General features: G+C 41.3%; 1 pseudogene; it reads left to right on the top strand.

Moving 5' to 3' along the window:
* The first annotated feature begins 10,304 nt into the window (after window positions 1-10,304).
* LOC113903937 lies at window positions 10,305-12,678 on the top strand (annotated as a pseudogene).
* Window positions 12,679-13,076: the final 398 nt, after the last annotated feature.

The raw sequence follows: 13,076 nt of genomic DNA, 5'->3' as shown, positions 1-13,076 counted from the left end.
GTGAGCCTATTAAAAAAAAAAAAAAATTAAGTCCTCTATTATTCCTTTAATTTCCACTTTTATAACCGATTACAAAAAACAAAGACCCTATTTTTTTTTAAAGCAAACTTCATATATTTTTTTTAATAATTTTTTTGACCTTTTTATTTTCTTTTTCCTTCTTTTAACATTGTATTTTTGCAATTCCAAACTCTACTCTAGATTTTTAATTTTAGATTTTAGTATTTGTTATCAATTTTGTACCTATAGTTTTTGTTTGTTTTTGTTTTTATATAATTTCTGTGACCCTTTTTTATTTTTTCTTTTCCTTTTTCTCTGTTTCTTTCTCTTCTTCTTTTAAATAACATTGTATATCTGAAATTCCAAACTCTATTCTAGATTTTTAATTTATGCTTTTTGGTATTTGTTATCAATTTTGTACCTGTATTTTTTTTTATATATATATAATTTATGCGACCTTGTTTATTCTTGTTTTTTTTTTTTTTTCTCTCTCTCTCTTTTGCTTCTTCTTTTTTTAACATTGTATTTTTGAAATTCCAAACTCTACTCTAGATTTTTAACTTTTGCTTTTTGGTATTAGTTATCAATTTTGTACCTATATTTTCTTTGTAATTTTTGCGACCTTGTTTGTTTTTGTTCGTTTTTTCTCTCTTGCTTTTCCTCTTCTTTTCTTTAACATCGTATTTTTGAAATTCCAAACTCTACTCTAGATTTTAAATGTTTGCTTGTATGTATTTGTTACCAATTTTGTACCTTTAAGAACCCAATCTTCAGTACCCATTTTTCACTAGGGAGCGAGATTATTGGCTTAACTGCTCTCTCTCCCTTTGGACTCTCCTTTTTCTCCACTAGGTCGCTTGTGTCTCCTCCCTAACCCCTCTCTACTCTACCCAACTCTGGGAATTTCTGTGTGTTCCAGACAGTGGAGAACACTTAGGGAACTGATTACTGGCTGGATCTGTCGCCCTCCTTTTCATTCCCCCCATTTATCCTACTGGCCACCTCTGCCACCTTCTTCCTTCTTCTCTTCTCTGTATAACTCTGTGAACAACTCTGAGCAGTCCAGCTGTGGAGTGCACATAAGGAAAAGATTACTGAATAGCCCACTCTCTCCTCTATTGACTCCACCTCATCTCATTCGAGTCACCTCTAACTCCCTCCTCACTCTTCTCCATATAACGCTGTAAACCTCTCTGGGCGAAACAAGTTTCAGGGCAAGACATACCAAGCAAATTCTCCAGCAGCAAGGAACACAGCCCTGAGCTCCAAGATACAGGCAGCCCAAAGTCACCCCCAAACCATAGACATCCCATAACTCATTACTGGACATTTCATTGCACTCCAGAGAGAAGAAATACAGCTCCACTCACCAGAACACCGACACAAGCTTCCCTAACCAAGAAACCTTGGCAAGCCACCTGTACAAACCCACACACAGTGAGGAAACGCCACAATAAAGAGAACTCCACAAACTGCCAGAATACAGAAAGGACACCCCAAACTCAGCAATTTAAACAAGATGAAGAGACAGAGGAATAGCCAGCAGATAAAGGAACAGGATAAAAGCCCACCAAACCAAACAAAAGAGGAAGAGATAGGGACTCTACCTGATAAAGAACTCTGAATAATGCTAGTGAAATTGATCCAAAATCTTGAAATCAAAATGGAATCACAGATAAATAGCTTGGAGACAAGGATTGAGAAGATGCAAGAAAGGTTTAACAAGGACCTAGAAGAAATAAAAGAGAGTCAATATAAAATGAATAATGCAATAAATGAAATTAAAAACACTCTGGAGGCAACAAATAGTAGAATAACAGAGGCAGAAGATAGGATTAGTGAATTAGAAGATAGAATGGTAGAAATAAATGAATCAGAGAGGATAAAAGAAAAACGAATTAAAAGAAATGAGGACAATCTCAGAGACATCCAGGACAATATTAAATGCTACAACATTCGAATCATAGGGGTCCCAGAAGAAGAAGACAAAAAGAAAGACCATGAGAAAATACTTGAGGAGATAATAGTTGAAAACTTCCCTAAAATGGGGAAGGAAATAATTACCCAAGTCCAAGAAACCCAGAGAGTCCCAAACAGGATAAACCCAAGGCAAAACACCCCAAGACACATATTAATCAAATTAACAAAGACCAAACACAAAGAACAAATATTAAAAGCAGCAAGGGAAAAACAACAAATAACACACAAGGGAATTCCCATTAGGATAACAGCTGATCTTTCAATAGAAACTCTTCAAGCCAGGAGGGAATGGCAAGACATACTTAAAGTGATGAAAGAAAATAACCTACAGCCCAGATTATTGTACCCAGCAAGGATCTCATTCAACTATGAAGGAGAAATCAAAAGCTTCTCAGACAAGCAAAAGCTGAGAGAATTCAGCACCACCAAACCAGCTCTCCAACAAATACTAAAGGATATTCTCTAGACAGGAAACACAAAAACAGTGTATAAACTCGAACCCAAAACAATAAAGTAAATGGCAACGGGATCATACTTATCAGTAATTACCTTAAATGTAAATGGGTTGAATGCCCCAACGAAAAGACAAAGACTGGCTGAACGGATACAAAAACAAGACCCCTACATATGCTGTCTACAAGAGACCCACCTCAAAACAGGGGACACATACAGACTGAAAGTCAAGGGCTGGAAAAAGATTTTCCATGCAAATAGGGACCAAAAGAAAGCAGGAGTAGCAATACTCATATCAGATAAAATAGACTTTAAAACAAAGGCTGTGAAAAGAGACAAAGATGGTCATTACCTAAGGATCAAAGGATCAATCCAGGAAGAAGATATAACAATTATAAATATATATGCACCCAACACGGAGCACCACAATATGTAAGACAAATGCTAACAAGTATGAAAGGAGAAATTAACAATAACACAATAATAGTGGGAGACTTTAATACCCCACTCACACCTATGCATAGATCAACTAAACAGAAAATTAACAAGGAAACACAAATGTTAAATGATACAATACACCAGTTAGACCTAATTGATATCTATAGGACATTTCATCCCAAAACAATGAATTTCACCTTCTTCTCAAGTGCACATGGAACCTTCTCCAGGATAGATCACATCCTGGGCCATAAATCTAGCCTTGGTAAATTCAAAAAAATAGAAATCATTCCAAGCATCTTTTCTGACCACAATGCAGTAAGATTAGATCTCAATTACAGGAGAAAAACTATTAAAAATTCCAACATATGGAGGATGAACAACACCCTGCTGAATAACCAACAAATCACAGAAGAAATCAAGAAAGAAATCAAAATTTGCATAGAAACTAATGAAAATGAAAACACAACAACTCAAAACCTGTGGGACACTTTAAAAGCAGTCCTAAGGGGAAAGTTCATAGCAATACAGGCACACCTCAAGAAACAAGAAAAAAGTCAAATAAATAACCTAACCCTACACCTAAAGCAACTAGAAAAGGAAGAAATGAAGAACCCCAGGGTTAGTAGAAGGAAAGAAATCTTAAAAATTAGGGCAGAAATAAATGCAAAAGAAACAAAAGAGACCATAGCAAAAATCAACAAAGCCAAAAAGCTGGTTCTTTGAAAGGATAAATAAAATTGACAAACCATTAGCCAGACTCATCAAGAAACAAAGGGAGAAAAGTCAAATCAATAAAATTAGAAATGAAAATGGAGAGATCACAACAGACAACACAGAAATACAAAGGATCATAAGAGACTACTATCAACAATTATATGCCAATAAAATGGACAACGTGGAAGAAATGGACAAATTCTTAGAAAAGTACAACTTTCCAAAACTGGACCAGGAAGAAATAGAAAATCTTAACAGACCCATCACAAGCACGGAAATTCAAACTGTAATCAAAAATCTTCCAGCAAACAAAAGCCCAGGTCCAGACGGCTTCACAGCTGAATTCTACCAAAAATTTAGAGAAGAGCTAACACCTATCCTGCTCAAACTCTTCCAGAAAATTGCAGAGGAAGGTAAACTTCCAAACTCATTCTATGAGGCCACCATCACCCTAATACCAAAACCTGACAAAGATGCCACAAAAAAAGAAAACTACAGGCCAATATCACTGATAAACATAGATGCAAAAATCCTTAACAAAATTCTAGCAATCAGAATCCAACAACACATTAAAAAGATCATACACCATGACCAAGTGGGCTTTATCCCAGGGATGCAAGGATTCTTCAATATCCACAAATCAATCAATGTTATACACCACATTAACAAACTGAAAAACAAAAACCATAGGATTATCTCAATAGATGCAGAGAAAGCCTTTGACAAAATTCAACATCCATTTATGATAAGAACTCTCCAGAAAGCAGGAATAGAAGGAACATACCTCAACATAATAAAAGCTATATATGACAAACCCACTGCAAACATTATCCTCAATGGTGAAAAATTGAAAGCATTTCCTCTAAAGTCAGGAACAAGACAAGGGTGCCCACTTTCACCATTACTATTCAACATAGTTTTGGAAGATCTGGCCACGGCAATCAGAGCAGAAAAAGAAATAAAAAGAATCCAAACTGGAAAAGAAGAAGTAAAACTCTCACTGTTTGCAGATGACATGATCCTTTACATAGAAAACCCTAAAGACTCCACCAGAAAATTACTAGAACTAATCAATGATTATAGTAAAGTTGCAGGATATAAAATCAACACACAGAAATCCCTTGCATTCCTATACACTAATAATGAGAAAACAGAAAGAGAAATTAAGGAAACAATTCCATTCACCATTGCAACGAAAAGAATAAAATACTTAGGAATATATATACCCAAAGAAACTAAAGACCTATATATAGAAAACTATAAAACACTGGTCAAAGAAATCAAAGAGGACACTAATAGATGGAGAAATATACCATGTTCATGGATTGGAAGAATCAATATAGTGAAAATGAGTATACTACCCAAAGCAATTTATAGATTCAACGCAATCCCTATCAAGCTACCAACGGTATTCTTCACAGAGCTAGAACAAATAATTTCACAATTTGTATAGAAATACAAAAAACCTCGAATAGCCAAAGCGATCTTGAGAAAGAAGAATGGAACTGGAGGAATCAACCTACCTGACTTCAGGCTCTATTACAAAGCCACAGTTATCAAGACAGTATGGTACTGGCACAAAGACAGAAATATTGATCAATGGAACAAAATAGAAAGCCCTGACATAAATCCACGCACATATGGACACCTTATCTTTGACAAAGGAGGCAAGAGTATACAATGGATTAAAGACAATCTCTTTTAACAAATGGTGCTGGGAAAACTGGTCAACCAATTGTAAAAGAATGAAACTAGAACACTTCTAACACCATACACAAAAATAAACTCAAAATGGATTAAAGATCTAAACGTACGACCAGAAACTATAAAACTCCTAGGGGAAAATATAGGCAAAACACTCTCCGACATACATCACAGCAGGATCCTCTATGACCCACCTCCCAGAATATTGGAAATAAAAGCAAATATAAACAAATGGGACCTAATTAACCTTAAAAGCTTCTGCACAACAAAGGAAACTATTAGCAAGGTGAAAAGGCAGCCTACAGAATGGGAGAAAATAATAGCAAATGAAGCAACGGACAAACAACTAATCTCAAAAATATACAAGCAACTCCTACAGCTCAACTCCAGAAAAATAAATGACCCAATCAAAAAATGGGCCGAAGAACTAAATAGACATTTCTCCAAAGAAGACATACAGATGGCTAACAAACACATGAAAAGATGCTCAACATCACTCATTATCAGAGAAATGCAAATCAAAACCACTATGAGGTACCATTTCACACCAGTCAGAATGGCTGCGATCCAAAAGTCTACAAGCAATAAATGCTGGAGAGGGTGTGGAGAAAAGGGAACTCTCTTACACTGTTGGTGGGAATGCAAACTAGTACAGCCACTATGGAGAACAGTGTGGAGATTCCTTAAAAAACTGGAAATAGAACTGCCTTTTGATCCAGCAATCACACTGCTGGGCATACACACTGAGGAAAGCAGAAGGGAAAGAGACACGTGTACCCCAATGTTCATCGCAGCACTGTTTATAATAGCCAGGACATGGAAGCAACCTAGATGTCCATCAGCAGATGAATGGATAGGAAAGCTGTGGTACATATACACAATGGAGTATTACTCAGCCATTAAAAAGAATACATTTGAATCAGTTCTAATGAGATGGATGAAACTGGAACCTATTATACAGAGTGAAGTAAGCCAGAAAGAAAAACACCAATACAGTATACTAACGCATATATATGGAATCTAGAAAGATGGTAATGATAGCCCTGTGTACGTGACAGCAAAAGAGACACTGATGTATAGATCAGTCTTATGGACTCTGTGGGAGAGGGAGAGGGTGGGGAGATTTGGGAGAATAGCATTGAAACATGTATAATATCATGTATGAAACGAGTCGCCAGTCCAGGTTCGATGCATGGTACTGGATGCTTGGGGCTGGTGCACTGGGACGACCCAGAGGGAGGGTAGGGGAGGGAGGAGGGAGGAGGGTTCAGGATAGGGAACGCGGGTATACCTGTGGTGGATTCATTTCGATATTTGGCAAAACTAATACAATATTGTAAAGTTTAAAAATAAAATAAAATTAATAATAAAAAAAAATTTAAAAAAAGGATACAAATAACTGCAATTACTTTTTCCCTTTTAAGTTTTTCCACTATTTACAGGTACGTAGCCTTGTTCTTTGCAAAGTTATTTAAATGATCTTTCCACTTTAAATCTCTGGATAATAAAGACCTCTTTCAGTTCTGTCCTCCTTTCATATGACTTCCACTTCCATCTGTGGACCAGACCAATCTAAGTTTTCTAAATGCCCTGGACATTTTACTGAAAATGTTTCTCTATTAATTCATAGTCAACATAAAAAGTCAAACCTATCATTGCCCTTCTAAATATTTCTTTTGCTCTTCTTAATGCCATCGTACATGCCACACCAACTTAAGTGAAAATACTGCTGTTATTCTGTCTTCTTCCATTTGCTCCCCTGTCATGTACTGTGTCCAAGCCCTGCTGATTTCTCTATGAAGGCTTTCATCTGCACTCCCTTTTTCCTTCCCTCCAAGGCTCCTTTTGTTCTGACCCTCACCACTCATGCCTGCTGCTGCTAAGTCGATTCAGTCATGTCTGACTCCGTGGGACCCCATAGACGGCAGCCCACCCGGCTCCCCCGTCCCTGGGATTCTCCAGGCAAGAATACTGGAGTGGGTTGCCATTTCCTTCTCCAATGCATGAAAGTGAAAGTGAAAGTGAAGTCGCTCAGTCGTGTCCGACTCTTCGAGACCCCATGGACTGATAAGCACAACAAACTTCTCTTTTGCCTCCTCACTTCTTGAATTTTTTCCTGTTCTAATTCTACCCAAATACATCCCTGTTAATCTTTTTCATTATTGTTGTTTGTGTGGATGTTTTTGGCTTTTGGCAAGGACACACAGAATGTGGGATCTCAGTTCCCTGACCAGGGATGGAACACAAGCCCTTTGCATTGGAAGCTCAGAGTCTTAACCACTGGCTGCTGCTGCTACTGCTGCTAAGTCGCTTCAGTCGTGTCCAACTCTGTGCGACCCCATAGACGGCAGCCCACCAGGCTCCCCCGTCCCTGGGATTCTCCAGGCAAGAATACTGGAGTGGGTTGCCATTTCCTACTCCAATGCATGAAAGTGAAAAGCGAAAAGTGAAGTCGCTCAGTCGTGTCTGGCTCTTAGCGACCCCATGGACTGCAGCCTACCAGGCTCCTACGTCCATGGGATTTTCCAGGCAAGAGTACTGGAGTGGGGTGCCACTGCCTTCTCCATTAACCACTGGACCACCAGATAAATCCCCAACACTATTAATCTTTTAAGGAAGCTCTGCTTCAGCCAAAACACTATATTCATCTTCCGCAAACTTGCTTTTGCTTTTCCTGTCTCTTGGCTTTTGCATCATTACTTCTTCCTGTTCTCTACCTCTCCAAATCCTATTCAGACCCCAATGCTGCCTTTCTTATGAGCTCAAGACTAAGTATGGAACACATTTTTGCTTACATCCTTCAGAAGGGAATTTTCCATGCATGTAACCCAGAAGTAACATACCAGGATGCTTCTTAAGTGTATACTCATGACTAATGTGCTCAGTCTTCATTCCAATCCCAAAGACAAGGCCAAAGAATGCTCAAACCACTGCACAATTGCACTCATCTCACATGCTAGTCAAGTAATGCTCAAAACTCTCCAAGCCAGGCTTCAGCAATACCTGAACCGTGAATTTCCAGATGTTCAAGCTGGTTTTAGAAAAGGCAGAGGAACCAGAGATCAAATTGCCAACATCCGCTGGATCATCAAAAAAGCAAGAGAGTTCCAGAAAAACATCTATTTCTGCTTTATTGACTATGCCAAAACCCTTGACTGTGTGGATCAGAATAAACTGTGGAAAATTCTAAAAGAGATGGGAATACCAGACCACCTGACCTGCTGCTTGAGAAACCTGTATGCAGGTCAGGAAACAACAGTTAGAACTGGACATGGAACAGACTGGTTCCAAACAGGAAAAGGAGTACTTCAAGGCTGTATATTGTCACCCTGCTTATTTAACTTCTATGCAGAGTACATCATGAGACACGCTGGGCTGGAAGAAGCACAAGCTGGAATCAAGATTGCCGGGAGGAATATCAATAACCTCAGATATGCAGATGACACCACCCTTATGGCAGAATGTGAAGAACTAAAGGGCCTCTTGATGAAAGTGAAAGAGGACAGTGAAAAAGCTGGCTTAAAAGTTTCACATTCAGAAAACGAAGATCATGGCATCTGGTCCCATCACTTCATGGCAAATAGATGGGGAAACAGTAGAAACAGTGGCCGACTTTATTTTTGGGGGGCTCCAAAATCACTGCAGATGGTGACTGCAGCCATGAAATTAAAAGACGCTTACTCCTTGGAAGGAAAGTTATGACCATCCTAGGCAGCATATTAAAAAGCAGAGACATCACTTTGCCAACAAAGGTCCGTCTAGTCAAGGCTATGGCTTTTCCAGTAGTCATGTATGGATGTCAGAGTTGGACTTAAAGAAAGCTGAGTGCCAAAGAATTGATGCATTTGAACTGTGCTGTTGGAGAAGACTCTTCAGAGACCCTTGGACTGCAAGGAGATCTAGCCAGTCCATCCTAAAGGCGATCAGTCCTGGGTATTCATTGGAAGGACTGATGTTGAAGCTGAAACTCCAATACTTTGGCCAACTGACGCAAAGAGCTGACTCATTTGAAAAGACCCTAATGCTGGGAAAGATTGAGGGCAGCCACGTTTGGTCCATTTTTTGCTCTGACCTGACAGGGCATCACTGTGATGAAACTCACAAAAAACCCTTTATAAGACCCCAGCTGGGTGCATTGTCCACAGAGCCCAGGAATCTGATTTTGGTGACCTGATGGCTAGACCTACAGTTAGCGAGCTTTTTTCCATGTTTTGCCATTTTGTTGATTTTTTTTCCTTTTTGTCTCTTTTTCCTTTTTCTCTTTTTCCTTTGTTTTTTCCTCATTTTTTAAAATTTATGTCTTACTTTTTTCTTTTTAGTTTCTCCTCGTATTTTTGTTTGTTTTTTCCCATTTTTTCCTCTTAATTCTTTTCCTCTTTTATCTTATTATTTTTTATTTTTATTTTTTTAGTTAGTGTAGCTAGTATTAGTAGAGACAGTATCATTGATATAGTTAGCATATTTGGTATAGTTAATAGTTTGTTAGCATAGATAGTATAGTTAGTGTTAGCACTGTTAGTATTGTTGATAAACTTAGCATAAGTTCGTATAGTTCATATTTTATTAGCATAGTTGGTGTTAGCACTGTGAGTAGAGTTCTTAGCATTAGAATAGTTGTGTAGCACTGTTAGCATATGCAGTATTGCTAGAACAGCTAGCATTCTTAGTGAGGGCTTAGTGGTAGTTAGTATAGTTAGTGGTGTAGATAGTGTAGTTAGGTAATTAGTATAGCTTAGTAATGGCACCCCACTCCAGTACTCTTGCCTGGAAAATCCCATGGACGGAGGAGCCTGGAAGGCTGCAGTCCATGGGGTCGCTAAGAGTTGGACATGATTGAGCAACTTCCCTTTCACTTTTCACTTTCATGCACTGGAGAAGGAAATGGAAACCCACTCCAGTGTTCTTGCCTGGAGAATCCCCGGGACGGGGGAGCCTGGTGAGCTTCCGTCGATGGGGTCGCACAGAGTCGGACACGACTGAAGCGACTTAGCAGCAGCAGCAGTAGTAGTAAGTATAGTTAGGGATTCGAACCTCATGGCCATCTCAACAATAATGGTGGTTCATATTGAGAATTATGAGATCCTTCACACAATTGTGAAGGCCACTTCACCAAAGTGGAGTTGGCCAGGCATGTTCTGACCAGGGGAGTGGTAGCCATCATGGCCATTAACAAGACAAATCAGAGTTCTCCAGCATCCAGGAACCATTTTGAGAGGTTAAAAGCATGAGAATATTAAACCACCCGAATACTGTCAAACTCCTGGAAGTGACTGATACTGAGGAGACTCTGTTTATAGTAATGGAGTACCTCAGCAGGGGAGACTTGTTCACCCACTTGGAGGCCAAAGGCCGCACGATGGAGGGGGAGGCCCAAGGCCCATTCCAAAAGCTGTTCTCGTCTCTGCATCACTGCCACCAGCTGGGTGTGGTGCACCGGGACTTGAAGCTGGACAACCTCCTCCTCAATGCCAACAACACCGCCAAGATCTCCGACTTCGCACTTAGCAACCAGTGGCACCCAGGAAAGAAGCTAGACGCTTTCTGCGGCAGTCCTGCGTTCATGGCCCCAGGACTCTTCCTGGGGAGCCATTACACAGGCCCAGAGGTGGATGTGTGGAGGCTCGGCGGCGTCCAGTACACCGAGGTAACTGGATCACTCCCCTTCGGGGGATAAGATTTCTGGGAGCTGTGGCAGCGTGTGCTTAGGGGGCAGCAACATATGCCCAAATAACTATTCAATGAGACAACAGACTTACTAGGAAGAATGCTAACACTCAACCCTACCAACAGAGGTACTTTAGATGATGTTTGGCAGCATCCATGGGTGAACATGGGCCAGGAGGAGCCACTCCCGCCAGCCTGTGAAGAGTACCCTGGGGAGACAGTGGAGATGATACTGGGCTGGTGCAGAGACCAAATCCAGGACTTAGACATAAGCAGTGGCAGTAACATGAATGAACCCAAGTTGAGGGCCCGCATGATCACTGTGAGGCCAGCGTTTCCTCTGACCTCAGCAGCCAAGAACATATGCCTCCCACCAGCCCTGAGATGTCCATGCTTATTCCTGCCTGGCTTTGGGAGACCATTCAGCAGCAGGAGAACCAGGAGTCAAGGGAGAAGACCAGAGAGCCTGCCACGCCCCACCCTGTCCGGAAGTGAGGACTGTCACTCCCAGCCCAGACTCCTATACTCGCAACACCCGGGATGACAGCAGCGCCTGAGCCGCCGATTGTGCCACTGACCGCCACGACACATGTGGGACCAGGCTCACCTGCGACACCTGCGGCAGGCGTGATAGCAGCCACACCTGTGACACTAGCATTAGAGACACCCGCAACACCATCAGCACCTGCAACAATTGCGATACCAGAGGTACCAGCCTCATGTGTGACGCCTGCAGCACCCGTGACACCTGCCACACCTGGGATACCAGCCACACTATGACGACCTAAGCACCCAGGACACCACTGGGGCCTGCAATATAGATGACACCCGTGGTACCCATGATACCTGTAACAGCAGAGTCACCAGTGACACCTGCCTCACCAGGGACACCAGAGGCACCTGTGACACCAGTGGTGACCACGCCACCCATGATACTTATGCCACCGTCACCCGTGACACCAGGGGCACCCGTGACACAGATGGCACTCATGGCACCTGTGACACCTCCAACACCAATGGCACCCATGACATCGGTGGTAAAGTCCCAGAAGGAACCCACTGCCTCCTGGATGTGCCTGATGGAGGAAGTGCCACCCTTGTTGGGCAGCCTGAGAATATGTCCCCAGTCACTCCCTCTGGCCTCACCCAGAAAAAGAAGGGCGTAGCTGGGAGAATCTGGAGATGTCTATCTAAATATCTTTGCTGTGGGCTGCCCAGCATGAGAGCTGATAATAAAGTGATACCAGAAACAGCCCATGGATGACCTGCCAAGCTCCTTGGGACCTGGTCATGTTCCCACCTGGATGATGGGATTCAAATCCAGCACCTCCACCACCTTCAGAAAAGCCTCCTATATAAAACCCTGGCCAGCTCAGGGGATGCTCTGGAGTGGTCTGGGCGACCAGAAGAGGCACCACCCTGGCCTGGCTGCCCCTTCTCCCCTGCTGGGTGAAACTTCAGAGACTGGACTGTCCCCTGGGGCATGTCCCCCATCCCCCACACTTCTGTCTTTCATGTTGGTGGGGGAGGGGATAGTTATTGCCAAGTCCTTGGTTCTTCTCTTGGTTCAGTCTTACTAAACTTTATGCTCCAGAAATATGTATTGCACTGTTTTGCGTTCTCTCTCATTAGAGAAGTGTGTAGTCATGTAGTATATAGAGTTAACGATAGAGTTAAAAAACCTCGAATAGCCAAAGCGATCTTGAGAAAGAAAAATGGAACTGGAGGAATCAACCTACCTGACTTCAGGCTCTACTACAAAGCCACAGTTATCAAGACAGTATGGTACTGGCACAAAGACAGAAATATAGACCAATGGAACAAAACAGAAAGCCCTGACATAAATCCATGCACATATGGACACCTTATCTTTGACAAAGGAGGCAAGAATATACAATGGATTAAAGACAATCTCTTTAACAAGTGGTGCTGGGAAATCTGGTCAACCACTTGTAAAAGAATGAAACTAGAACACTTTCTAACACCATATACAAAAATAAACTCAAAATGGATTAAAGATCTCAACGTAAGACCAGAAACTATAAAACTCCTAGAGGAGAACATAGGCAAAACACTCTCTGATATACATCACAGCAGGATCCTCTATGACCCACCTCCCA

The sequence above is a fragment of the Bos indicus x Bos taurus genome, chromosome 14 (assembly GCF_003369695.1).
Source record: "Bos indicus x Bos taurus breed Angus x Brahman F1 hybrid chromosome 14, Bos_hybrid_MaternalHap_v2.0, whole genome shotgun sequence".
NCBI classification, from domain to species: Eukaryota; Metazoa; Chordata; class Mammalia; order Artiodactyla; family Bovidae; genus Bos; species Bos indicus x Bos taurus.
Note: the sequence above shows the minus strand (reverse complement) of the source record. Positions and strands in the feature narration are given on the sequence as shown.